Here is a 27706-nt window from a genome sequence, read left to right as displayed (position 1 = left end):
TTGACTTTATTTTTAAGGTCGTGGCCCACCATGGAATGGTGCATCTGACTGACGGGGCAGATCCAAAGTTCAAGTGGACCCACCATAGAAAAGAGTGGGATAGTGACACCCACTATTGAAACCTTTTTAGGGCCCGCCACAATGTTTATTTGAGATCCAACCTATTTATAAGTTAATATAGACATGGAATAAGGGAAAACATATATATTAGCTTGGTTGAAAACTTTTATGGCCCAAAGTAAGGTTTTAATGGTAGGCATTTAATCCCTACTATTTTTTGTGATGAGGTCCACTCGAAATTTGAATCTGCCTCATACTTTGGCTCAATCACAAGAAGTTTTTAATGTTGGATATTCAATCAACACCATTTCATGTGGTGTAGTCCAAATACTTGGATGAATAGGAAAAACAAATTTCATATTGATCCGAAACTTTTGTGACCCCCGAAAGGGTTTCAACGCACATTGCATCTTACCCTACCATATCCAGTTAGCAATGACATAGTGAATGTATTTTGTTTATCCACACTGTCAATCCATTTTTCCAGATCATTTTAGTGGTTGAGCCCAAAATTAAAGCATATCCAAAGCTCAAGTGGACCATACCACAGGAAACAGTGGGAATAATGATTTCCACCGTTGAAATCTTCCTATGGCCTACAACGATTTTTATTTGTCATCCAACCTGTTCAATAGATCACAAATACATGGATGAAGGGAAAACTAAAATATTAACTTGAACTAAAACTTCAATGGCCTCCCAAAATTTTTTAATGGTAGACGTTCAGTTTATACTATTTCCTATGATGTGGTCCACTTCAGATTTTTATAGGCTTCATTTTTTAGCTTATGTAATAAAATTATAAGTTAAAATGGATGGATGGAGTGGATAAAATGAATAAATCATGGTGGGCCCCACAGGATTTACTCAGTACGCTTGGGAACGGATTGGCTACTCCCCCTGACACCAGCTGATGGCTGGGGGTCGGTGCTTTGTGGCCCCCACCATGATGTATGTGTTTCATCCATGCCATCCATATATTTTTACAAATAATTTTACAATATGAGACCAAAATTGAGATATATCCAAATCTCAAGTGGACCACATTACAGGAAACAATGTTGAATGAGCGTCGACCATTAAAAACATTTTGGTACCCATAAAAGTTTTGGATCAAGCTGATTTTTGTTTTTTCCCTTCATCTGGTCTTGTATGACCAAATCAACAGATTGGATATCAAATAAACAGTACAGTGGGCCTTAATAGGATTTTAATGGTGGATATCCAATCACTTGTTCTCATGTGGTGTGGACCACCTGAGATTTATATCCCTCTAATTTTTGGCATAAAGCTTTAAAATGATCTTTAAAAATGGATGAACAGAATGGATGAAACACATACATCATGGTAGGGCCCACAGAGCACCGTCCATGGTCTCACCCAAAATTGGGTGCGCACTCAAAACAGAGCCGCGCCCAATCCCTTTGCCCTCTCTCTCTCTCTCACCCCTGTCCTCTACCCTTTTTCTTTCATTTCCCCCATTTTTTTGGCCCCATTTTTTCCTCTATCTGCAAATGCGAAAAGCATCGTCATCTCTCTCTGTCTGATATGCCCTTCCTTTCCAAACCCTAATTCCCTTTTTTCACCAGGGCCACATACTCCACTTCCGACCCCCCCTCACCACCCCATGCGCAAGATAGCACTGACGGCGCAGTGGAGCGCCGGATCCGGGAGGTGGAGGATTGACTTCGGGAGGCGATCGAGGAGCTGCAATGCCGGCAGCGCCATGCCCGCGGCCGTCACCCACCTTGCGAGCATGCCGACGAGTTGTGCGTCTTCGTTTCCATCTCTCTCTCTAGGTGTTTGATCCAAAGAAGGGAGGGAGCCGAAACGATGCCCTCCCTACCTGCGCACGCCCTCCTTAAGATCCAAAGAGGTTTCTATCTCTCTCAATCTCTCTCAATCTCTATGCTGATTTACGAATTTGGGGGATTTAGTAATTTGTGGATTCCCGATTTGATGTGGACCCCCATTTAGGGATTTGGGGATTTTAGAGCTTACAGATTGGAATGTGGACCCCAATTTGGAGATTTTCTGATATTACAAATTAGGGATTTGGGGATTTTAGAATTTTAGGGATCTTGAGGATTTTTGGAATTGGGGATTTCTCATTCATCCTTCCAAAAACTTCAATTTGATTTCAGATTGGTGAGTTTTTTTATTTGAAAATTTTCATTGATCTGTTGTGGTAAGTAGGCTATTGAGGTTGAAGATCAGGCTCAAACAAGCCTTGTAATCATCCATAAAAATTCAAATGCTATTAATATGAATTGGGATCTTCACTTCCACTAGAAACGGGATCTAGTGGACTCTATCATGGATACCAATTTAGTAGTTTTTTTTAGAACTGCATTAACAACAATAACCATAAGATACTGAGGTGGAATGGCTAGTGGAATGGCTTGAAGCATTGCTCGGATCTGTGCGGTTGGTGGTTCCCTTAGACCTGGGTAAGGAAAATTGGATGTATTTTTTGTTCTAATTGCATGATTTTAGTTAGACAGTTCAATCGAATGATCTAAACTATCCTTTAAGCCTAGAACAGATTTCTAAGGCTACCCTACATAGATTGAATTTACAGATAGAAACTAGCCCGGGAACAACCTCAAAGATGGATACATCCTTTGTTAAAAGGGTCTATTATCACATTTCCTGATGATAAATAACCAATTACCCATTCTTTTCTACTTTATCTCAAATTTATTGGTATTGAATATTAATGTGTTTGACCTTGGAGTTATTTACTACATTTTTAATTAATGATATTGCAACCATGATATCACATATATAAGAATCAGTCCATTGGATGTACTAAACTTCAAGTAATGTATGAAGTGTTTTATCCAAATGGCATGCATTACCACACCAAAGTGATATATTCTGCTTCTGGAGTATAGGAGACAGCACAACCCTGCTTAACTATGAAACAACACCTCCAAAGAGGAAAAACATGTCATGAAGTGGATTGACCATCATCGAGATTTCCTGCTAAGTTTGCATAAAAGTATCCATGAACTTTAAGCTTATCTGCTCGTAATCACCTCTTGTTTCTTTCAGATACCTAAGTATCCTTTTCATTTCTGGCCAGTGTATTTCAATTGGTGGGGCCCACTGTGAATTTGTCCAAGCCTGGATGCCACACATGTTTTTCATTCTCTATGTAACAATCATCTGGACCCACTATCAACATGCTCCAGTCCAAAAATTAAGCTAGATAAATCATCAACCGGACCACTAGCATACTTATATTGTTGTGCTTTCTTGTACAATTTTCTCATACAGATGTATAACACCTGATTAGCGGACCATCCTGGTTTGGGTTAGGGCATTCTCATGTTGGCCCCACCATATGAATATCCCAAATCTTTTGCATGTCTATTGGAATGTGGGTCACAAATCTAGAGCAATTCCCTTTGAATCCCTATAAGAAGATAGGGAATACTACTTGTTTCATAAGGCTTAGTGAGGCAAAGGTATTTTTTTTCTAAAGCAGGAGTTAATTTTAATATACATGTGTATGAGAACGTATATGTGCATGTATGTATATTTTATTTTGTTGCAACTTGGTTATAAGTTATGGAGAAAAGCATCTAATGGGCTTTCTCTATTGCAGTGAATATTTGTTCAAGCTCTTGCTTATTGGAGATTCTAGTGTTGGCAAACCATGGCTTCTTTTGAGATTTGCGGTAAGGTCTCTAACGATACTCTTCTTTTCTCCTACTCTTTTAATTCTAAAGAACAAAGGTTAATTATTTTTATAATCTTTAGGCATCTGGTGTGTAATTCCATACATATACATACTCCAACATGCAATAATTGTAATCAGCGTCTTGTACAATAATTGGATACTAGTAGTAAGAGCTATGCTTATTCACAGATGCATTGGCAGCTTTGCATTCATATGTGATAAAAGCTATTCATTCTATTCCCTTAATAATCTGTTGTCTTTTTGGTGCTTTCTTGTTCAAGCTTAATTTCAAAGTAAGAAGTTGTGACCTCGAGCTTCAATTCTCAGAACATTAGGAACTCCACCTTGCTTGCTTTACATTTTTTCTTCATGATGACACTATGCTGAACAATTCTTTAACTGAATAAAAAATTACATATTGTGGCGACACAAGATTGGATAATAAAATTGTATTTTTAGGAATAAATGGCACCATACACTTTGTTGCTATACATCATATACTACATCCATGGGTTTTTTTTTTTTTTTTATACCATTGGATTTGGTTATAGCAAATACTTGATAGTTGATAGTTTACTTTAGCATGTATGGTTTTGAACTCATTCCAAGATCCCCACCCTCGTGTGCGCTAGGTTGCTATTAATGCAAATGAGCAATTGTCTACAGATTTGGGGCCAAACCTTCAAGTTCAGTATCATCAACGGGTGTTGCATGCATTAGCCTCAGCTATGGATGATTTCCAAAATCCTTGAGTACAGGTAAGTGGGTTTCTGGCATTGTGGTTCATACTTGATAGAACATTGTCTGGTCATTATCTATTTCTTTTTTAGGTGCATTGAAAACTATCTATTGTCTGGTCATTATCTATTTCTTTTTTAGGTGGTTGTTAAGCCCAACCGAGTCATTGTAACACTGTCTAAAGCATCAAAAGGGAATTGGCTTGACTTGCACTTCAACGAAGATAAGGTAAATGCCAATTTTTCATTTCCTCTTTCTTATTGTAATTACTATGAACAAGAATTAGGAGAAGTCAGCCCCTGTTTTAATTTTTCATTTCCTTATCTTGTGAACACAACACATAATCATGTGCTTGTGGAGCAGACCCGGATGTTCGTCAGAGCTATCCGGATGTTGAGCGGGAGTCCTTGGAAGGTGGGAACCGCTGTTATGACCATGATGAAGCTGTCCATTTCCTATGGACAACATTGGATTGGCCTAGCCATTTGGACAGGTCGTGTTTATATCTATATTTACTCAAAATTGATGGAGCAGAACCGGATGTGCGTTGGAGCTATCCGGATGTTCAGTTGGGGTCCCTAGAAGGTGGGAATCGCTGTTATGAACATGATGAAGTTGTCCATTTCTTATGAACAATATTGGAGTGGCCTAGCCATTTGGACAGGCTGTGTTTATATCTGTAATTAGTCGAAATTTATGGAGCAGACTCGGATGTGCGTCGGACCTATCCGGATGCTGAGAGGGGGTCCCTGGAAGGTGGGAACCGTTGTTATGACCATGATGAAGCTTTTCATTTCCTATGGATAGCATTGAAGTGGCCTGGCCATTTGGAAAAGCCGTGTTTATATCTGTATTTACTTAAAATTGATGGAGCAGACCCGGATGTGTGTCAGAGCTATCCGGATGTTGAGCGGGGGTCCCTGGAAGGTGGGAACCACTATTATGACTATGACGAAGCTGTCCATTTCCTATGGACAATATTGGAGTGCGTGGCCATTTAGATAGGTCGTATTTATATCTGTATTTGCAGGGACCATACCCTTAGCCTATAACCTAAACCTATTCTCAAATACCAAAACCTATAACGACAACCTAAACCTATAACTTATAACCTAAACCTATAACCTAAATTCAATTCCCTAAACTCTAACCAACAACCTAACCTAAACCTATACTTATAACCTAAACCTAAACCTATAACCTAAACCTATAACCTTAACCTAAACATAAAGCCTAAACCTAAACCTAAACCTATAACCTACAACATTAACCTAAACTTATAACCTACAACATTAACCTTAATATAAACCTATACTTATAACCTAAACCTATTCTCAAATCCCAAAACCTATAACCTAAACCTAAACCTATAACCTAAACCTAAACCTTAACCTATAATCTAAACCTTAACCTATAACCTATAACCTATAACCTAAACCTATAACCTATAACCTATAACCTAAACTCAATTCCCTAAACCTTAACCTATAACTTAACCTAAACCTAATCCTATAACCTGGACTTATAACCTAAACCTAAACCTAAAACCTAAATGTATTCTCAAATCCCTAAACCTGAACCTATAACTTAACCTAAACCTAATCCTATAACCTAGACTTATAACCTAAACCTAAACCTAAAACCTAAATGTATTCTCAAATCCCTAAACCTGAACCTACACCTAATCCTAATCTCAACTCCCTAACCTAAACCTAAACATAAACTTGAAAACCCAAACCTAAACCCAATCCCGAACCCAAACTCGATTTCCTAAACCTAAACCTTAACCTATTCTCAATTCCCTAAAGCTATAACCTATAACCTAAACCTAAATCTAAACTTATAACCTAAACCTAAAACCTAAACCTAAACCTAAAACCTAAATGTATTATCAAATCCTTAAACCTAAACCTACACCTAATCCTAATCTCAACTCCTTAACCAAAACCTAAACTTGAAAACACAAACCTAAACCCGATCCCAAACCCGAACCCGATTTCTTAAACCTAAACCTTAACCTATTCTCAATTCCCTAAAGCTATAACCTAAACCTAAAACTAAACCTAAACCTATAACCTAAACTTATAACCTAAACCTAAACCTAAGCCTAAACCTAAAACCTAAATGTATTCTCAAATCCCTAAACCTAAACCGACACCTAATCCTAATCTTAACTCCCTAACCTAAACTTAAACCTAAACTTCAAAACCCAAACCTAAACCCGATCCCGAACCCGAACGCGATTTCTTAAACCTAAACCTTAACCTATTCTCAATTCCCTAAAGCTATAACCTATATACTATAACCTATAACCTAAACCTAAACCTTAACCTAAACCTATAACCTAAACCTAAACCTTAACTTAAACCTAAACCTAAAACCTTAACCTAAACCAAAACCTATAACCTAAACCTTAACCTATAACCTATAACCTAAACTTATAACCTATAACCTAACCTTAACCTAAACCTAAAACCTAAACCTAAACCTATAACCTAAACCTATAACCTAAAACCTAACTTATAACCTATAACCTAACCTTAACCTAAACCTATAACCTAAATGTATTCTCAAATCCCTAAACATAAACCTACAACTAATCCTAATCTCGATTCCCTAACCTAAACCTAAATCTAAATTTGAAAACCCAAACCTAAACCTAAACCTAAACTTGAAAATCCAAACCTAAACCCGATCCCAAACCCAAACCCGATTTCGTAAACCTAAACCTTAACCTATTCTCAATTCTCTAAAGCTATAACCTATAACCTAAACCTAAACCTATAACCTAAATGTATTATCAAAATCCTTAAACCTAAACCTACACCTAATCCTAATCTCAACTCCTTAACCTAAACCAAAACTTGAAAACCTAAACCTAAACCCGATCCCAAACCCGAACCCGATTTCCTAAACCTAAACCTTAATCTATTCTCAATTCCCTAAAGCTATAACCTAAATCTAAACCTAAACCTAAACCTATAACCTAAACCTATAACCTTAACCTAAACCTAAACCTAAGCCTAAACCTAAAACCTAAATGTATTCTCAAATCCCTAAACCTAAACTGACACCTAATCCTAATCTCAACTCCCTAACCTAAACTTAAACCTAAACTTCAAAACCCAAAACTAAATCCAATCCTGAACTTGAACCCGATTTCCTAAACCTAAACCTTAACCTATTCTTAATTCCCTAAAGTTATAACCTATATACTATAACCTATAACCTAAACCTAAACTTTAACCTAAACCTATAACCTAAACCTAAACTTAAACCTATAACCTTAACCTAAACCAAAACCTATAACTTAAACCTTAACCTATAACCTATAACCTAAAATTATAACCTATAACCTAACCTTAACTTAAACCTAAAACCTAAACCTAAAGCTCTAACCTAAACCTATAACCTAAAACCTAAACTTATAACCTATAACCTAACTTTAACCTATAACATAAAACCTAAACCTATAATCTAAATGTATTCTCAAATCCCTAAACATAAACCTACACCTAATCCTAATCTCAACTCCCTAACCTAAACCTAAACCTAAACTTGAAAACCCAAACCTAAACCCGATCCCGAACTCGAACTTGATTTCCTAAACGTAAACCTTAACCTATTCTCAATTCCTTAAAGCTATAACCTATAACCTAAACCTAAACCTAAACCTAAACCATAACCTAAACCTATAACCTAAACCTAAACCTATAACCTAAATGTATTATCAAATCCTTAAACCTAAACTTACACCTAATCCTAATCTCAACTCCTTAACCTAAACCTAAACTTGAAAACCCAAACCTAAACTCGATCCCAAACCTGAACCCGATTTCCAAAACCTAAATCTTAACCTATTCTCAATTCCCTGAAGTTATAACCAAAACCAAAACCTAAACCTGAACCTATAACCTAAACCTATAACCTTAACCTAAACCTAAGCCTAAACCTAAAACCTAAATGTATTCTCAAATCCCTAAACCTAAACCGACACATAATCCTAATCTCAACTCCCTTACCTAAACTTAAACCTAAACTTCAAAACCCAAAACTAAACCCGATCCCGAACCCGAATCTGATTTCCTAAACCTAAACCTTAACCTATTCTCAATTCCTTAAAGCTATAACCTATATACTATAACCTATAACCTAAACCTAAACCTTAACATAAACCTATAACCTAAACCTAAACCTTAACCTTAACCTAAACCTATAACCTTAACCTAAACCAAAACCTATAACCTAAACCTTACCCTATAACCTATAACCTAAACTTATAACCTATAACCTAACCTTAACCTAAACCTAAAACCTAAACCTAAACCTATAACCTAAAACCTAAACTTATAACCTATAACCTAACCTTAACCTAAACCTATAACCTATAACCTAAAACCTAAACCTATAACCTAAATGTATTCTTAAATCCCTAAACATAAACCTGCACCTAACCCTAATCTCAACTCCCTAACCTAAACCTAAACTTAAACTTGAAAACTCAAACCTAAACCCGATCACGAACTCGAACCTGATTTCCTAAACCTAAACCTTAACCTATTCTCAATTCTCTAAAGCTATAACCATTAACCTAAACCTAAACCTTAACCTAAACCTATAACCTATACCTAAACCTTAACCTAAACCTAAACCTATAACCTTAACCTAAACCAAAACCTAGGACCTAAACCTTAACCTATAACCTATAACCTAAACTTATAACTTATAACCTAACCTTAACCTAAACCTAAAACCTTAACCTATAACCTAAAACCTAAACCTAAACCTAAAACCTAAATGTATTCTCAAATCTGTAAACCTAAACCTACACCTAATCCTAATCTCAACTCCTTGACCTAAACCTAAACCTAAACTTGAAAACCCAAACCTAAACCCAATCCCGAACCCGAACCTGAATCTGTAAACCCTTAGCCTAAACCTAAACCTAAACCTAAACTTAATTCACTTAACTTAAACCTACACCTTAACCCAAACATATAACCCGAACCTGTACCCGAATTCCTAAACCTAAACCTAAACCTAAACCTATAACCTAACCTAAACCTAAACCTAAACCTATAACCTTAACCTTTAACCTATAACCTTAGCCAAAACCTATAACCTATAACCTAACCTAAACCTAAACCTAAACCTATAACTTAAACCTATTCTCAAATCCCTAAACCTATAACCTAAACCTAAACCTATAACCTAAACCAATTCTCAAATCCCTAAACCTAAACCTAAACCTATAACCTAAACCTATTCTCAAATCCCTGAACCTTTAACCTATAACCTAAACCTATAACCTAAACCCAAACCTAAACTTATAACCATAACCTAAACCTATAACCTAAACCTAAACTTAAACCTTAACCTATAACCTAAACCTATAACCTATAACCTATAACCTATAACCTAAACCCGATCCCGAACCCGAACCCGAACCCAATTTCCTAAACCTAAACCTTAACCTATTCTCAATTCCCTAAAGCTATAACTTATAACTTAAAACCTAAACCTAAACCTATAACCTTAACCTAAACCTAAAACCCAAATGTATTCTCAAATCCCTAAACCTAAACCTACACCTAATCCTAATCATAACTCCTTAACCTAAACCTAAACTTGAAAACCCAAACCTAAAGCCAAACCTGAACCACCCGAACTTGATTTTCTAAACCTAAACCTTAACCTATAACCTAACCTAATCCTAAACCTATAACCTACACTTATAACCTAAACCTAAACCTATAACCTAAACTTATAGCCTAAACCTAAGCCTAAAACCTAAACCTAAACCTAAAACCTAAATGTATTCTCAAATCCCTAAACCTAAACCTACACCTAATCCTAATCTCAACTTCCTAACGTACACTTAAACCTAAACTTCAAAACTCAAACCTAAACCCAATCCCGAACCCGAACCCTATTTCCTAAACCTAAACCTCAACCTATTCTCAATTCCCTAAAGCTATAACCTATATACTATAACCTATAACCTAAACCTAAAACTTAACCTAAACCTATAACCTAAACCTAAACCTTAACTTAAACCTAAACCTATAACCTTAACCTAAACCAAAACCTATAACCTAAACCTTAACCTATAACCTATAACCTAAACTTATAACCTACAACCTAACCTTAACCTAAACCTAAAACCTAAACATAAACCTATAACCTAAAATCTAAACCTAAACCTAAAACCTAAATGTATTCTCAAATCTCTAAACCTAATCCTAATCTCAACTCCCTAACCTAAACCTAAACTTGAAAACCCAAACCTAAACCCGATCCTGAACCAGAGCCTGATTGATGTAATAATGTAGCCTAATCACATGGCAACAAACAAGAAAATCTTGCTTTGTTGGCAAGCATACTCGAACTCAAGCATCACAATGCGTCTATTTCCATCTCCACTATCTCTTATAGTATAGATTATTTGAGATTTGGATTTATCTCATTTGTAGAGTCATGTCCTAATACAATATGATAATATTAATAGACAAAGTGGATTTGTCACCAACATTATTCCAAGACCCATATAACTTCTCCTTGTAGGAAGTTGGGTAGGGCACATGTAGCTTGAATCCATCAAAGGAGATAAGGATCACCTCTCATATGTTCTCTCTTTTCATTTGTTTTTTTTCCATAGGATTGTTTATTTTGTAGTGTCTACTCACGTACAACATTTTATCATGTTAATATAATTATAAATGGCCCAATCTCACCTTTCTAAAAACAACTAATAATAATTTCTACCTGATAAGTGGCCTTTTGTTTTATGCTACTAGATTTTATAATGTCATTATACCAAAAGTTTGTAGACCGTGAAAGTCATCTCATTAAATGAATATTGTTGTTTCTATATTTTTTTAAACTCTCTTTTAATTCATTATTTAGTTTCAATAAGATTTTACATAATCTGTTGCAAAGGAAAAGAAAATGGCTTAGTTTTTGAGTTCTTTTAAGCTTCCTTATCATCCATGCATGGCACTGCAAACCTTTACTAAACTGTAACTCTAATCGGAACTTTATGTGCAATCTGATCAAGTGCATTAACATTAATACTATCCTATTCCTTTGCAGGATAACATTGCCGTATTTATGGGCCCTTGTGCTGCGATTCTTATTTTCATCATCATTGGACTCTCATGCATGGGAATCAAGGATGTATCCCTTTAACACATGCCCCTTTTTACAAAGCTTTAATTTTTGTGGTTGTTTCTATTAACTTGAATTGAAACACTTTTTTTACATTATTTGCTTACATTAGTTTTATTTTAATGATCAGTTTTATTTTAAATATTTTTTTGGAAAAAAAAAAGTGAATGAAGTTTCTGCAATTCTTCATGATTCTGAATTATAATATTTTGTTGGTTGAATATTTTTTTATTAGATGAAAACACAAAAAAAAAAAATGTTGTTGATTTTCTTTTTATTTTACTTTTTAATGCAAGAAATTTTCTGACGGCTTTAGGCCGTCCATATTTTTCTAAATATTCAAATCAGAGACGGTCCATAACCGTCCTTTTAAGGTTCATCAGAGACTGCTCATAACAATCCTTTTTAAGGACAATCCATCACCGTCCTTTTAAGGTTCATCAAAGACTGCCCATGACTGTCCATTTTAAGGACGGTTCATGACCGTACTTTTAAGGTTCATCAGAGACTGCTCATGACCATCCTTCTTAAGGATGGTCCAGGACCATCCTTTTAAGGTTCATAAGATACCTTATAACGTTTATATTTATTGACGGTCCATGACCGTCCTTCTATACAGATGGTCCATAACTGTCCTTTAAATGTCCATAGAAATGATGGTTCATGACCGTCCTTTAAGTAATACGACGCCCCAAAATACGATGGCCCTTGCGACGGTCCAAAACTGTCCTTTATTGTCTTTTGAGACGATTTTCAACTGTTCTTTTTTATCAGTTTTGGCGTAGTGAAAAGTGTGAACCTCCACTAATAATGGCTTGAGGCATTCCGAACCGGAAAATGATATTTTCTTTTAAGAATCGAATGACCGTTTTATGATCATTATTCCGGCATGGGATCGCTTTGACCTACTTAATGACAGTCTACTGCTAACAAAATATAAATATTCCCAAAGGATTGGGGGAATGGTCCCATAAAATTGATGCCCCAGCAATCAAATGCTTCAATAATAAGAATGGGGTTCAAAGACATCATATTTCGACGAGATAACCCTCCCAATTTCTGACAATGCTCATAAGATTTGTAAAACTCATGAGTATATCTGAACATCGTGGGCCAGTAAAAGCCGCACTGTAGAATTTTGGCCGTGGTCCTTTTAGCAAAAAAGTGACCACCACAGACTTGAGAATGACAAAAGGAGATGACACTCTGATATTCATTATCTACTATACATCTCCTTAGAATTTAGTCTAGGTAATATTTAAATAAATAAGGATCATCCCAGAAAAACTTACATTCTTCGGTGAAGAATTTTTTTTTATCTTGTGTAGTCCAATATATTAGCATGAAACTTGTAGCAAGATAATTCGCAATATCAGCAAACCAAGGTAATTAGGAGAGTTTAAACAATTGTTCATCAGAAAACAAGTCATTTATTAGTGTTGGCTCAAGGGAATTAGGGAGATCATGTGTTGAGAGGTGGTCAGCCACTACGTTCTCTACTACCTTTTTGTCTCTTATTTCTATGTCGAATTCTTCGAGTAGAAGGATCTATCTTATCAGGCGAAGCTAAGCATCATTCTTAGACTTAAGCGCCACTTAATCAATGTAAATGATGATCTTAGATCTGATCAATTTCTCTCCCCTAACCACTCCTCTTTTACAAAAATTCAAACACAACCATACCTCCCCATCCCCTTCCATACAACACCCATCCCTTTAATATATTATTTCTCTCTTCTCAAAAACATACTCCCAAGCAACAAACAAGTTCCAACGTCCAAGCCTTCCCAAGCTCTCCCAAATCAACAAGTGTGGCCCACCCTCTCATCTCTCATCCCCACCATCAAAACTCTATCATCCACCATCAAATGTTGACCATACGAGCTAAGGGAGCAAGAAGGAGGCCAATAGGTGGGTGATCTACCGTCAATTTGCATTTGAGGGCCCACTTATAAGTGGGACCCATTATGATGTATGTGTTGCATTCATGAGAGGCCTATAGTGGCGGGGCCTCTCCATCACCATCTCTCTCATCTCTCTCTCTCTCTCTCTCTCTCTCTCTCTCTCTCTCTCTCTTTATCCTCCCCCTAGAAAGAAGTGGGCCCCACAGATTTGTGTTAAATCTACTCCATCCATCAAACGGTGTGGCCCACCGCATTTCAGGGGAGATTCACTGTCTATATAGTATACATAGTATATTATGTTAATATTATAATAATATATATATATATACATGCATAATGGGCCACATCCATGTGGGACCCACCATGATGCCTGTGTTGTATACAACTGTCTAGCATCCAGGGACGCTGGACGTGGCTACACTGTGAAGTGTGAACTAGATGGTGTGGTATGCTGAAGATAAAACAAAAATATTAGCTTGATTCAACCAACTTTTGGGTGGACCACTCATACATGCCCCACCTTGATGTATGAATTAAATCCACGCCATCCATCCCATTCCCCTACACATTTTAGGCGTTGAGCCGAAAAATGGGGCCAATCCGACTTCCTGGCGGGCCATAGCATGGAGAATAGTATTTTTTTTACCGTTGAAACACACCCTGATGTTTCTGTACACCAGAAGCCATCGAATATTGGGCTTGATGGGTTTATATTGAGCCATAGAAACCAATGGCTAGAGTGGATTCACCTGATGCGGGCCCCACCTAGGAAATTGCTTAGAAAAATATATTTTCAAAAAAAAATAATTTAAACAACATAGCAGCAGGAGCGTCTATTGCTGCATCTGGATGGAGCCGTCTGCGTGTGGACGAGAAAGGCAGGGACCCACGGTCCTAGCCATGGGCCCCACCGTGATGTGTGATGTACATCTACACCGTGTATTGGGTTGGCCTCCTTTTGGATGTGGGCCACCCCTAAAATCAGCCGTATTTAGAACTCAGATGGCCCACATCACAGGGAACAGTGAGGATTGAACCATCTGCCATTGGAATCCTTTTGGATTCACAGAAGTTTTAGATCCATATGAAATTTGTTTTCCTCTTCAATCCAGGTCTGAGTGACCTTGTTAACAGATTGGATGGAAAGTAAACGTTATAGTGGGCCCCCACGTGGGACCCACTGATGTATGTATGTATACCCACACCGTCAGTCCATTTGGTGGGAACCACCAATGATGTATGTGTTCAATCCTCATCGTCCACACCACTAGACGGTGGGACCCACCATGATGCATGTGTTGCATCCAAGCCGTTCAACCATTTTGAAAGCTCCTTTTAAGGCTTGAGTTAAAAAATGAGACAGATCCAGTATTAAGTGGACCACACAGCAAAAGCAGTGGGGATTGAGTGTTTGTCGTTAAAACTTTTGTTGTCACAGAAGTTTTGGATCATTAGGAAATTTGTTTCTCCTCTTAATTCAGGTCCGTGTGACCTTATGATCAGATTGGGTAGAAAATAAATGGTGGGCCTCGAGAGTTTTAAATGGTGGAAATCATTCTCACCACTATTATTTAAAGTGCGGTCTGGCTGATCTTTTAATATGATTCATATATATATAAGGCCATGTGATTAGGCCCATCTTGATGTATTTGTGGACGGTTGTTGAGGCCTACCATGATATATACGAGACCCATGTTATGAGGCCCATGTGATGTATTCAAGGCCCATGGGTGAGGCCCATTGTGATGTATCTGAGGCCCATTATGACATATTCATGGCCTATGGGCAAGGCCTATTATGATGTATTTTCGGCCCATTGGATAAGGCCCAATGAAATGTAGTTCCGGCCCATATGTCGTGGCCCATTGTGACGTGTTTAAGGCCCATGTGATGTGACCCGTTGTGATGTATATTAAACCCTTGAGCATGGCCCATGGTGATGCATATTAGGCCCTTGTGTGAGGTCGCAGGCCCACGATACGTTTGGCTCTATGTGGATCACTCCTTGGAAGCAATGTTGGTTAAATGTCCACATTGTTGGGCAATGATGGTTGGATGTCTACATTGTGACTTTCCCTTAGGCCTTGTTAGGCCCATTCTCACTGATTCTGATTCCAATTGTCGAGGCCGATTATTGAGATCGATTCTGATTATCGAGACCGATTCCAATTATCAAAGTCGATTCCAATTATAGAGGCTGATTCCGATTGTCGATACTGATTCCGATTGTTGAGGCCCAATGAAATGCATATGTGGCCCGTATTTGAGGCCCACTGTGATATACATTCGGTCCGTGTTTGAGGCCCGATGTGATGTACGTGCAGCCCACCTTGATGTATTTGTAGCCCATCCATTAAGGCCCACCTTGATACAATTGTGGCCTATGTGATGCATCCCAATGTTTTGTATATTTGAGGCCCATGTGGTGGGGCCCACCTATCATGTATTGAGGCCCATGGGTCATGGCCTATTGTGATATACTTGAAGCCCATTTGGTATGACCCAATTAATGTACTTATGGCCCTTGGGATGCGGCCTACTTTAATGACATGAGGCCCAATTATGAGGCCCCCCTTGATGTGTATATAGGCCATGTGATACGACCCATTGAGGTGTGTGTTAGGCCCATGAGACGTGGGCCATTTTGATGTACATTAGGCCCATTTGAGAGGCCCATCGTGATGTGTATTAAGCTCTTGAGTTAGGTCCATGGTGTTGTATATTGGCCCCTTGTGTGAGGTCATGGGTCCACTATATATTAGGCTTTGTGTGAGCCATTCCTTGGGGGTAATGTTGGTTAAATGACCACATTGGCCAGGTTAATTGTCGATGCCGGTTATTATACCAATTATGAGTATGTGACAGTATGCATCATGATACATGCCCATACGCATCATCTACATGATTGTTATGAGATGTGGTTAACCATTGCATATGTCATTAGGTAGGTTGTTATGAGACTCCTTGGTAGGTGGAGGTTAACTCACATGAGCGTATGGTATGCGCAAGATTGATGCATAACTGGACTATATGACTCATGCACCTTGCATTGTGTGTTGTGATTACTGTACGCCCTAGCGTCATTAGGATCGTAGCCTCCACAGGCATATCGTGGATGGCCAAATGGGACACCAGAAATCTTTATTAGCATCGGGCTGCCATAGATGGCCCTGGGTGAAAATTCCTAAACCCTCTTAGAACCAAAGGATGCTCCAACGTCGAGACCAAGTGGATATATATATGAGCGCATGAGGGTCGTATACTAGTAGGCCGTGTCTCCCACTATGTCGTGGTCGGTTGGGAGGGGGTGTGGCCTTACCTGCCTGAGGGAGTAGGCATTGCTAGGCTAAGTTTGACCAGCTCATGATGTAAGACCCGTATTCCAACCCGTACCGTTCCGTAGACTTCCGTGATTTTTCCGGTCGAATTTCGGCAACCTTCGACCCTTAACCGGTATTTGCGCGCGACTTTGTGTCACATGCTGTCAACCCGAGTCGACTCAACCCAAGACCTATACCCCTGCGACCGCGCCGTTGCCGCGGTTCCGATGCCGTATCTCACGCGCCGAGACGATACCCGAGCCAGGAGATGTGGGCCCGTGTTCATTTCGAGAGAAACGCTGCGCGTTGCAATCCCAAGAGAATGTCCCATCAATCGCATCAAGTGTCAAGTACTCCATCCCATCATGTCAAGTATATTCACCCATCCCCAAGCAACCTCTAAAGTCAACACACACTCTCTCTCTCCATCCATCAAGTACACCTACCCATCACTCGCATCTCTCACCTATCACCTCTCTCTCTCTCTTCCTCATTTCTCTCTCATTCTCCCAAGCTCCATGAGAGCAACTCACGTCCAAGCTTTCCTCCATTTTTTTTCCACCCACCATGAAGCTTCATACCCCATCATCCAACCTCTAAAATCCAATCTCAACCATTGATTCTTTCTCCTTGGAGCTAGATTGCCCTAGTGCGGAAGAAGGAGTAGTAGTTTTGAAGGTGGGTGCTTCTTTCTCCCGCTCTCTCTTTCCTTATCTCTTTGTGATGGTGTGGTCATGTGACTCACTCAGATGGACCCCACATTGATATATGTCTTACCCACATTATTCAACCTTGTGGTGGCCCACCTAGTCAACACATCTGTAGGTGGGGCCCACCTTAAATAATATACTATATTCAACGTCCAGCGTCCAGAGACGCTGGACGTGGTTTGTGAAGTGTGAGCAGACAATGAATGTATCAAAAAAAATGTGTACTTTATTTCTTATTTTTTTTGCTTTTAGGTGGACCGCCCATTCAGGCCCCACCTTGATGCATTGAGCCCATCCAAGCCGTTCATTCCATTCCTTAGATCATTTTAGGCGTTGAACCGAAAAATGGGGCCAATCCAACTTTCTGGTAGGCCATCCCTTGAAAAACTGTGGTTTTCACCGTTGAAAACCCACCCTGATAGTTCTACACACTGAAGTATATCCAATATTGGACTCGTTCGGTCCATCTTGATTAGTAGAAACTAATGGATGGAGTGGATTCATCAGATGCGGGCTCCACATGTGAAGTACTGCAACAATTTAAAAAAAAAAAAAAACAAACAAACAGATGCAGCGGCAACTGACGCTGCCGCTGTCAGAAGGCAGCAGCGCTGCCTGCACCACCATGATTTTTTTATGACATCTAAGCCGTTCATGAGGTGGGTCCCTGCTTGACGTGGGCCCCCTCCAAAACTCAGGCCCATCAAAAGCTCAGATGGCCCACATCACAGGAAACAGTGTGAATTGAACCGTCTGCCATTGAAACCCTTGTTGGGTCCACAGGAGTTTTGGATCAAAATGAAATTGTTTTTCCCTTTCGTCCAGGTACGGGTGACCTTATAAATGGGTTGGATGGAAGATAAACGTTATGGTGGGCCCCACCCAGTTCGAATGGATTGGCTGGTGTATTTCACACCAGCTATGCAGCTAGTGTGAATGACGTCACCAAGCTCTGAGGTCCCACCTTGTATGTATTTCATCCCACCGTCCATCTGGACGGTGGGCTCCACTTTGATATATGTATTCTATCCACACCGTCCAGACAGCGCTAGACGGTGCTGGACCTATTTGGTTTGGTGTGATGTCCACACGTGGGACGTGGACGGCACCTCAGTGGGCATGTGTTATATACACACCGTCCATCCGTTTTCCATGGAGCCATGACAGTCCATCTGCTGGATGTGTGGACCCCACCGTGATTTATGTATTTATTTCCTACCAAGGTGATGTGTTTATTCTATCTAATCTGTACGTCCATTTTGCTGATGGTAGGGCCCACCTTGATGGTGTTTGTATCTGCACCATCCATCAGTGCTGTGTAGGGCCTGCCATGATGTGATGTTTTATCTGCACCATTCAAGGTGCTGGAAGGTGCTGTGGACCCCACCCTGATGTATGTTCCATCTGCGCCATCCATCTTCTAAGGATGGTGGCCCCTGATGCATGTGTTCTATCATCTACGCCGTCCCAGATGGGACCCACCTTGAGGATGTGGGTCTGATTCTGAGGTTGTGTTGTGTCTAACCATCCTTCCGTTTGAGGACATGGGCCACTCCAAGGTGTATTTGTTTCATCCTACCATTCATCTGTGGCCACCATGATATGTGTTATATCCTAACCGTCCAACTATATTACTGGACTGATGGGCCATACGTGGAACCCACCCTGGGAAGCGGATTGGGTGGGGTACCTCACACCAGCTATATAACTGCTGTCTTCACGTCAGCATGTTTGGGGATGCCACTATAATGTATGTTTTGTATCCCACTGTCCATCCTTTTTCAGCTCGTATGGGGCCCACCCCACACATGTTGTACGTGCGGGATGGGACCCACCTTTGATGTATGTATGTTGTATCCCAAGCTGTTCGTCTGACGGTGGGCCCCACCATGATGCAAGTGCTGTATCCATGCCATCTAACCATCTGTGAGATCCTGTTACGGCATGGGAAAATGGTGGTGAGCCAGATCTAAAGTTTAAGTGAGCCCCACCATTTAAATAGTGGACAGTGACATCCACCGTTCAAACTTCTAAGGGCCATGGTAGTTTCCAATTAAGCTGATATGGTTTTCACTTCTTTTATCTCTATGTTAACTTATGGATGGGTCGGATCTCAAATATACATAAGGGTGGGCTCGATTTGATGAGGCCCATCGATGCGGCCTATTTGATATACATGAAGCCCGCTGGTGCGGCCCATAGAATGCGGCTCATGTGATGAGGTCCACTTGACAAAAGAGGCCCATTGAGATGTATTCGATGCCCAGGGGCGAGCCCATTGTGATGAATTCGAGGCCATACGATATATTTGAGGCCCAAGTGCGAGGCCCACCTATTGTATATTCGAGGCCCGATGTGGTGTATGTTAGCCCATATGATGAGGCCATGGGCCCACTATATGTTTGGCCCTATATAGGCCACTCCTTGGGAGCAATGTTGGTTAGATGTCCGCATTGATGGGCAATGATGGTTGGTTGTCCACATTGTGACCTTCCCTTAGGCCTTGTTAGGCCCATTCTCATCATTCCCTTAGTGGGTTAACCTAAATAAGTGGGCCCCATTCACCGTAGACGGATGACTTGTGTTATCAGGTTTGATATAACCACGGTCGAGTGCCGATCTTTATACTATGGTTGATCTGCTGGTCATCTACGAACCCCGCTTTGTTTATCTACTGATTATCGGTGCCGATTATCGAGGCCGACGCCGATTATCGACCCTGATTATCGGTGCCGATCATCGACCCTGATTACTGGTGCATATTATCGATGCTGATTATCGGTGTCGATTGTCGTGATTGATTTACCGACTCTGATTATTGATCGATCCCGATGGTTGTGACCAATTTACCGATTCTGATTATCGATCGATTCGATTGTGACCGATTTGCCGATTCTGATTATTGATCGACTCGATTATCGTGATTAATTTACCGACTCTGATTATCGATCGATCCCGATAGTTGTGACCGATTTGCCGATTCTGATTATCGATCGATTCGACTGTGACCAATTTGCCGATTCTGATTATTGATCGACTCGATTGTCGTGACTGATTTACCGACTCTGATTATCGATCGATCCCGATGGTTGTGACCGATTTGCCGATTCTGATTATCGATCAATTCGATTGTGACCGATTTGTCGATTCTGACTATTGATCAACCCGATTGTCGTGACCGATTTACCGATTCTGATTATCGATCGATTAGATTGTCGTGACCGATTTGCCGATTCTGACTGGCGATCGAGGCCAATTATTCTGACCGATTGTCGTGACCGATTGCCGATTGATATAACCGATTTACCGACTCTGATTATCGATCGATCCCGATGGTTGTGACCGATTTGCCGATTCTGATATCGATCGATCCGGTTGTCGTGACCGATTTGCTGACTCTGATTATCGATCGATCCCGATTGTCGTAACTGATTTACCGATTCTGATTATTGATCGATCTGATTGTCATGACCGATTTTCCGATTCTGATTATCGATCGATTTCGATTGTTATGACCGATTACCGATTGACGTGACCGATTTGCCAATTCCGATTGTCGAGGCCAAGTATCGAGGTCGATTGTATAAGCCGATTCCGGTTGTATGGGTCGATTCCGATTTTCAAGGCTTATGAGATGAGGCCCATTGTGATGCATTTGAGGGTCAGGCGATGGAGCCAGGGCAATATTGGTTAAATGTCCACATTGTCGAGGCCGATTGTTGATGTCAGTTATTGATACCGATTATGAGTATGTGACAGCATAGCATCATAATATATGCCCATACGCATCATCTGCATGTTTGTTATGAGGTGTGGTTGATCTTTCTATATGTCATTGAACATGTTGTTATGAGACTCCCTGTTAGGCGGAGGTTATCTCACATGAGCGCACGGTATGCGCAAGATTGATGCATAACTGGATTGTATGACTCATGCATCTTGCATTATGATTACTGTACGCCCTAGCGACATCAGGGTTATAGCCTCCACAGGCATATCGTGGATGGCCAGATGGGACACCGGAAATTTGTTCTACATGGGGTGCTATAGATATCCCTGGGTGAAAGTCCCTAAACCCTCTTGGTTCCAAAGGTTACTCCAACGTCTAGACCGAGTGGATGCATGAGCGCATGAGGGCCGTATACCATTAGGCCGCGTCTCTCACTGTGTCGTGGTCGGTTGGAAGGGGGTGCGGCCTTACCTGCCCGAGAGGAGGGGGCAATGCTAGGCTGAGTCTGACCAGCTCGAGGAATAGGTCCGCTATCGACGAGTCGGGCCCGATATTGGCAGGCGGATAGTGAGGTCTCTTCCACTCACCTTATTGCGCGCGATGGGGCGGCAATCTGGTTTGGAGTGTAATAGACCCCGGTGATGATCCCAGAGAGTAACCATACTGATATGTTGACTTATTGAGCAGGAATTGCATATTCATTCATTCATTCCTTCACTATCCACTCGGGTTGGTGGTGCGTAACTATTTGTTACGTGTACCTTCGCATGACCAAGATTTCGGTTGGGCGCGCGACTAACCTGAGATTAGGAGTTTACCACATTGAGTCTGACTATCCAAATTTAGGTATGGGACTGGTTTGGATAGAAGTCCTTTGTGGTGGACCCCGTAGTCTGCGATACTACGTACCATTATCCCGACTTCACACTCCAGCATGGTCATTACATTCGCACCATATATTACATTGCATCCGCAGTACTTAGCATTTCGGGTTGCTATGTTTCTGCATTTATATGGCCTAGACGGACTTAGCAGGATTTACATCTTGCTTTGTACCCTCGGTATCTGATATTTGACTATCTTTGACTCCTCATTTATATGGGTAATCTGAATTGCGTACCCTGATATCGTATGACTCATAGGCATACCAGTATAATTCTGCTTACTTTGATTTCGTATGATTTATGATCTTGCTAGTGTTTCTGATATTATATCATTATGGGTTTATCAGTATTTCCGCTTACTCTGATTACTCGGATATTGCTTACTTGGCACTTACCTTGTGCACACACTTTCACCACCCTCTAAGCTTTCTATAAGCTTATGCATGATAGATGCGTGCAGGTGTTATTAGGTTGCAGCAACGTTGAGCTTGGAGCGTGCAGTTGTCTTCTGGAACTTTGATTTCGATTTATGTATTTTTCTTTTCAGCATTGTACTCAAATGATTATATTAGTGGATATGTGATGATGATGTTGCCTTTGTGAATTGGGTAATCTTGTGGTTATGTTTATTATGAGTTAAATGTACATTGAAAAATCCTCCTTGTAGGATCCCAGGATCGGAATCTGGCGTATGAACGCTAGAAGCCGAGAATGGGGTACCACGGAGGCTGTCAGCACCGGATTCGGCGATCGGGAATTTTGTGAGCTCGGTTTCCGAGTTTGGGGCGTGACACATGAATTGGTCCGCTATCGATGTGCCGAGTAGATATTGGCCGACTACTAGCCAGGCGGATAGTGAGGTCTTTTCCACTTACCCAGTTGTGTGCTTAATGGGGCGGCAAGCTAGTGTAGAGTATACTAGATCCCGGTGATGATCCTTGAGATGAACTGTACTGATATGTGGACTTATTGAGTAGGAGCTGCATACTCATTCATTCATTCATTCACGATCCACTCGGGCTGGTGGTGCGCAACTATTTGTTATGTGTATATTCACAATGGCCAGGATTTCAGTTGGGGCGCATGACTAACCTAAGATTAAGAGTTTACCACATTGAGTCTGACTATCCAAATTAGGTATGGGACTAGTTTGGATAGAAGTCCCTTGTGATGGACCCCATAGCCTGCGACACTACGTACTATTATCTCGACTTCATGCTCCAGCATGGTCAATCCATTCACACCGCATCTTGCATGACATCCACGGCATATGACATTTTGGGTTACTATGTCTCTGCTTTTATACGGTCTAGATATGGCTGGCTTTATTCGTGAACTCATCAGGAATTGTATATTGCATTGCATCTTCGGCATCTAACATTTTGGCTCTTTAGGACTCCTCATTTGCATAGCTGATCTGTATTGCGTATTCTAATATTGATTGACTCATGGACTTGTTAGTATTTCCGCTTACTTTGATATTGTATGATTCATGATCTTACTAGTATTTTTGATGATTGTATGATTATGGCTTTGTATTGAATACTTGGCACTTACCTTGTGCATACACTTACACCACCCTCTAAGCTTTTTATAAGTTATGTATGATAGATGCGTGCAGGTGATGTTAGGTTGCAGTAACGTGGAGCTTGGAGCACGTAGCTGACTTCTTGAGTTTTAATTTTGACATATATATTTCACTTTCAACATTATATTCAAATGTTTATATTAGTGGATATGTGATGGTGATGTTGCCCTTGTGATTTGGGTAAACTTGTGGTTATGCTTCTTATGAGAAAAAAGTATGTTGAAAAATTCTCCTTGTAGGATCCCAGGATCGGAACCTGGCATTTGGGCGTTGGGAGCTGAGAATGGGGTACTATGGAGGCTGTCGGCGCTGGATTCAGTGATCAAAATTCCTGTGAATCCGATTTCTAGGTTTGGGGCATGACAGATGTTAGTATCAGAGTATAACTTGGGAATACCTGAAGATAACATCACATATCTGCTAATAGCTACCCTGCACTCTATCATTGTTGAGAACTTAAAATGACTAGGTCCTTGAGATCGAATAACCTAGAGACTTTCTGATAGAACTCACCGTCGTGTTTATATTCGAGATTGTTTAAGGATAGTAGGCACCTTTGTTCCTTCCTATAGGACATGCTACCCAGGAGATCGATTGCCACTCCACCACCAAAGATCCTTGTTCCCTAGCCTAAGGATGTCGTTCCTCCTCCTGAGACTGGTGCAGAACCGACCGTACCCGTGAGTGCCTCTCTATTACAGCAGATGTTGTAAGATGTGATGGCCATCCTTAAGGGGTAGGGCAACCTCCTCATTGTTTCGCTAGCCCAGGTAGAGAGGAGCGCGCAAGCTCCCTTCTTTGGGAATTCCGGTAGTTTGATCCCCCGGGTTTCCAAGGCGAGCCAGATCCGACAGCAGGCGAGAAATGACGCTCTGATGTGGAGAAGATTTTTGATATGTTGGCAAGTACAACCCAACAACGGGTCCAGTTAGCTGTATTTCTTCTCCAAGGTGAGGCTGAGCACTAGTGGAACTCCATTACCTGCGTTACGAGGCCTAATTTTGTCTGGACATGGGAAGATTTCATTGACCGATTCAATCAGCAATATTTTCCATACTACGCTCGTCGACAGCAAGCATTAGAGTTCAAGACCTTGGTGTAGGGAGATATGTTTGTGGCACAGTATACGGCTCGTTTTACAGCGTTGTCCATATTTGTGCTATATTTGGTTGATAATGAGGAGTGGAAGGCTCACCGTTTCAAGAACGCCTTACATTACGGTCTCCGAGGCCGTGTGATTGGTCATAAGCTCCCGACTTTTGAGGAGGTAGTACAGAGGGTCCAAATTTATAAGGTCGAGTGGGTCAGTTCACAGAGGGATTGTGACCAAAGAAGAGACCAGAAGAGGCAAGCCCCCTCCAGCAACTCCCAACAGCAGCAGCGTCGATGGTTGCAGAGGCATAGGAATCGCTCATCCATCCGGGCATCAGCAGCACCCTTAGCACCTCCTCCGAGGCAGTTCACCAGTGTCTGTCATGGGTGTGGTGAGACGAGAAACCATTGGCGGGAGTGTCCCCACCTTCAGCACTAGCGGCAGCGATAACAACTCCTACCATTGGGGCCCCATCAGTAGCCGTGGCAACGATAACCACAAAAAAGACACACCTCCCCAACAGGCATAGGGCAAACTTCATGCAACCTAGCAGGACCCTCAGTCGTCAGAAGGAGTCGCTGACAATTCACATGACTAGTTCGTAAGACCATCTTGTTAGATTAATCGTTGATAAAATTTTGAGGCTGCAAGGTACCCTAGCTTCAATCATTTCTAATCCAGGATCTGAAGTTCAGTAGGGGTCACCATTCTTTTGATGAGGCATCTTGGGAGCGCGAGGTCAAGATTAGAGAGCGTTATTCCCATCCTTTTGTAAACTGATTGTGCCTTGACATATATATATATATATATATATATATATATATAATAATGTCATGTTTTCTCTTCTTGATGAGTTATGTCTAGTTGCGATGTTATGTAAATTTCGAGGACAAAATTTTTATTTAGAGGGGAGAATTGTAAGGCCCGTATCCTATTCCATACTATTCCATAGGCTTCTGCAGTCCTCTCGGTCGAATTCGAACAACCTTCGACCTGTATCTGACGTTTACACATATTCTTAAGCCGAGACTTGCATACCGAAGTCGGTTCGACCCGAAACTTATACCCTTACGACTGCACCGTCGCCGCCGTTCCAACGCCGTGACTCACGCACTGAACTGATACTCGGGCCAGGAGATGTGGGCCCATGTTCATTCCGAAGAAATCCTGCGCGTTGCGAATTTCGAGAGAATCCCTACAACATGTCACATCAAATCAAGTCAAGTACACCACCTTACCTCAATGCTACCTCAGCCTACAACAATTACAAATGACCACACTCTCTTTTCCCACAAGTCAACACTTTCTCTCCCCTAACCACTCCTCTTTTATAAAAATTCAAACACAACCATACCTCCCCATCCCCTTCTATACAACACCCATCCCTTTTAATATATTATTTCTCTCTTTCTCTCATTTCTCAAAAACTCACTCCCAAGCAACAAACAAGTTCCAACGTCCAAGCCTTCCCAAGCTCTCCCAAATCAATAAGTGTGGTCCACTCTCTCATCTCCCATCCCCACCATCAAAACTCTATCATCCACCATCAAAAGTTGACCATATGAGCTAAGGAAGCTAAGGGAGCAAGAAGGAGGCCAATAGGTGGGTGATCTACTGTCAATTTGCATTTGAGGGTCCACTTATTAGTGGGACTCGTTATGATGTATGTGGGGGCCTCTCTATCACTGTCTCTCTCGTCTTTCTCTCTTTCTCTCTCTCTCTCTCTCTCTCTCTCTCTCTCTATCCTCCCCTTAGAATGAAGTGGGCCCCACCGATTTGTGTTAAATCTACTCCATCCATCAGATGGTGTGGCCCACCGCATTTCAGGGGAGATCCGCCATCTATATAGTATATATAGTATATTATATTTATATTATATTAATATAATATTAATATATATATACATGCATGATGGGCCAAGTCCATGTGGGACCCACCATGATACCTGTGTTGTATACAACTGTCCAGCGTCCAGGGACACTGGACGTGGCTCCACCGTGAAGTGTGAATTGTATGGTGTGGTGTGCTGAAGACAAAATAAAAATATTAGCTTGATTTAACCAACTTTTGGGTGGACCACTCATACAGGCCCCACCTTAATGTATGAAAATCCACGCCGTCCATCCCATTCCCCTACACATTTTAGGCATTGAGCTAAAAAATGGGGCCAATCCGACTTTCTGGTGGGCCATAGCATGGAGAATAGTATTTTTTTTACCGTTGAAACACACCCTGATGTTTCTGTACACCAGAACCCATCGAATATTGGGCTTGATGGGAATGTATGAGCCATAGAAACCAATGGCTAGAGTGGATTCACCTGATGCGGCCCCACCTAGGAAATTCCTTAGAAAAACATATTTTCAAAAAAAAATAATTTAACAACACAGCACAACAGCATCTGCTGCTGCCATCTGGATGGAGCCGTCTGCGTGTGGACAAGAAAGGCAGGGACCCACGGTCCCAGCTGTGGGCCCCACTGTGATGTTTGATGTACATCCACACCGTGCATTAGGTTGGCCCCTTCTCGCTGTGGACCACCCCTAAAATCAGATGTATTTGGAACTCAAATGGCCCACATCATAGGGAACAGTGAGGATTGAACCGTCTACCATTGGAATCCTTTTGGATTTACAAAAGTTTTGGATCTGTACAAAATTTGCTTTCCTCTTCATTCCAGGTCTAAGTGACCTTGTTAACAGATTGGATGGAAAGTAAACGTTATGGTGGGCCCCCACGTGTGACCCACTGATGTATGTATGTATACCCACACCGTTAGTCCATTTGGTGGGAACCACCAATGATGTATGTGTTCAATCCTCAC

This window comes from Magnolia sinica, chromosome 17, assembly GCF_029962835.1.
Source record: "Magnolia sinica isolate HGM2019 chromosome 17, MsV1, whole genome shotgun sequence".
In the NCBI taxonomy this organism is placed as follows: Eukaryota; Viridiplantae; Streptophyta; class Magnoliopsida; order Magnoliales; family Magnoliaceae; genus Magnolia; species Magnolia sinica.
The sequence above is the reverse complement of the archived record's forward strand: the minus strand, read 5'-3'. Positions refer to the sequence as shown.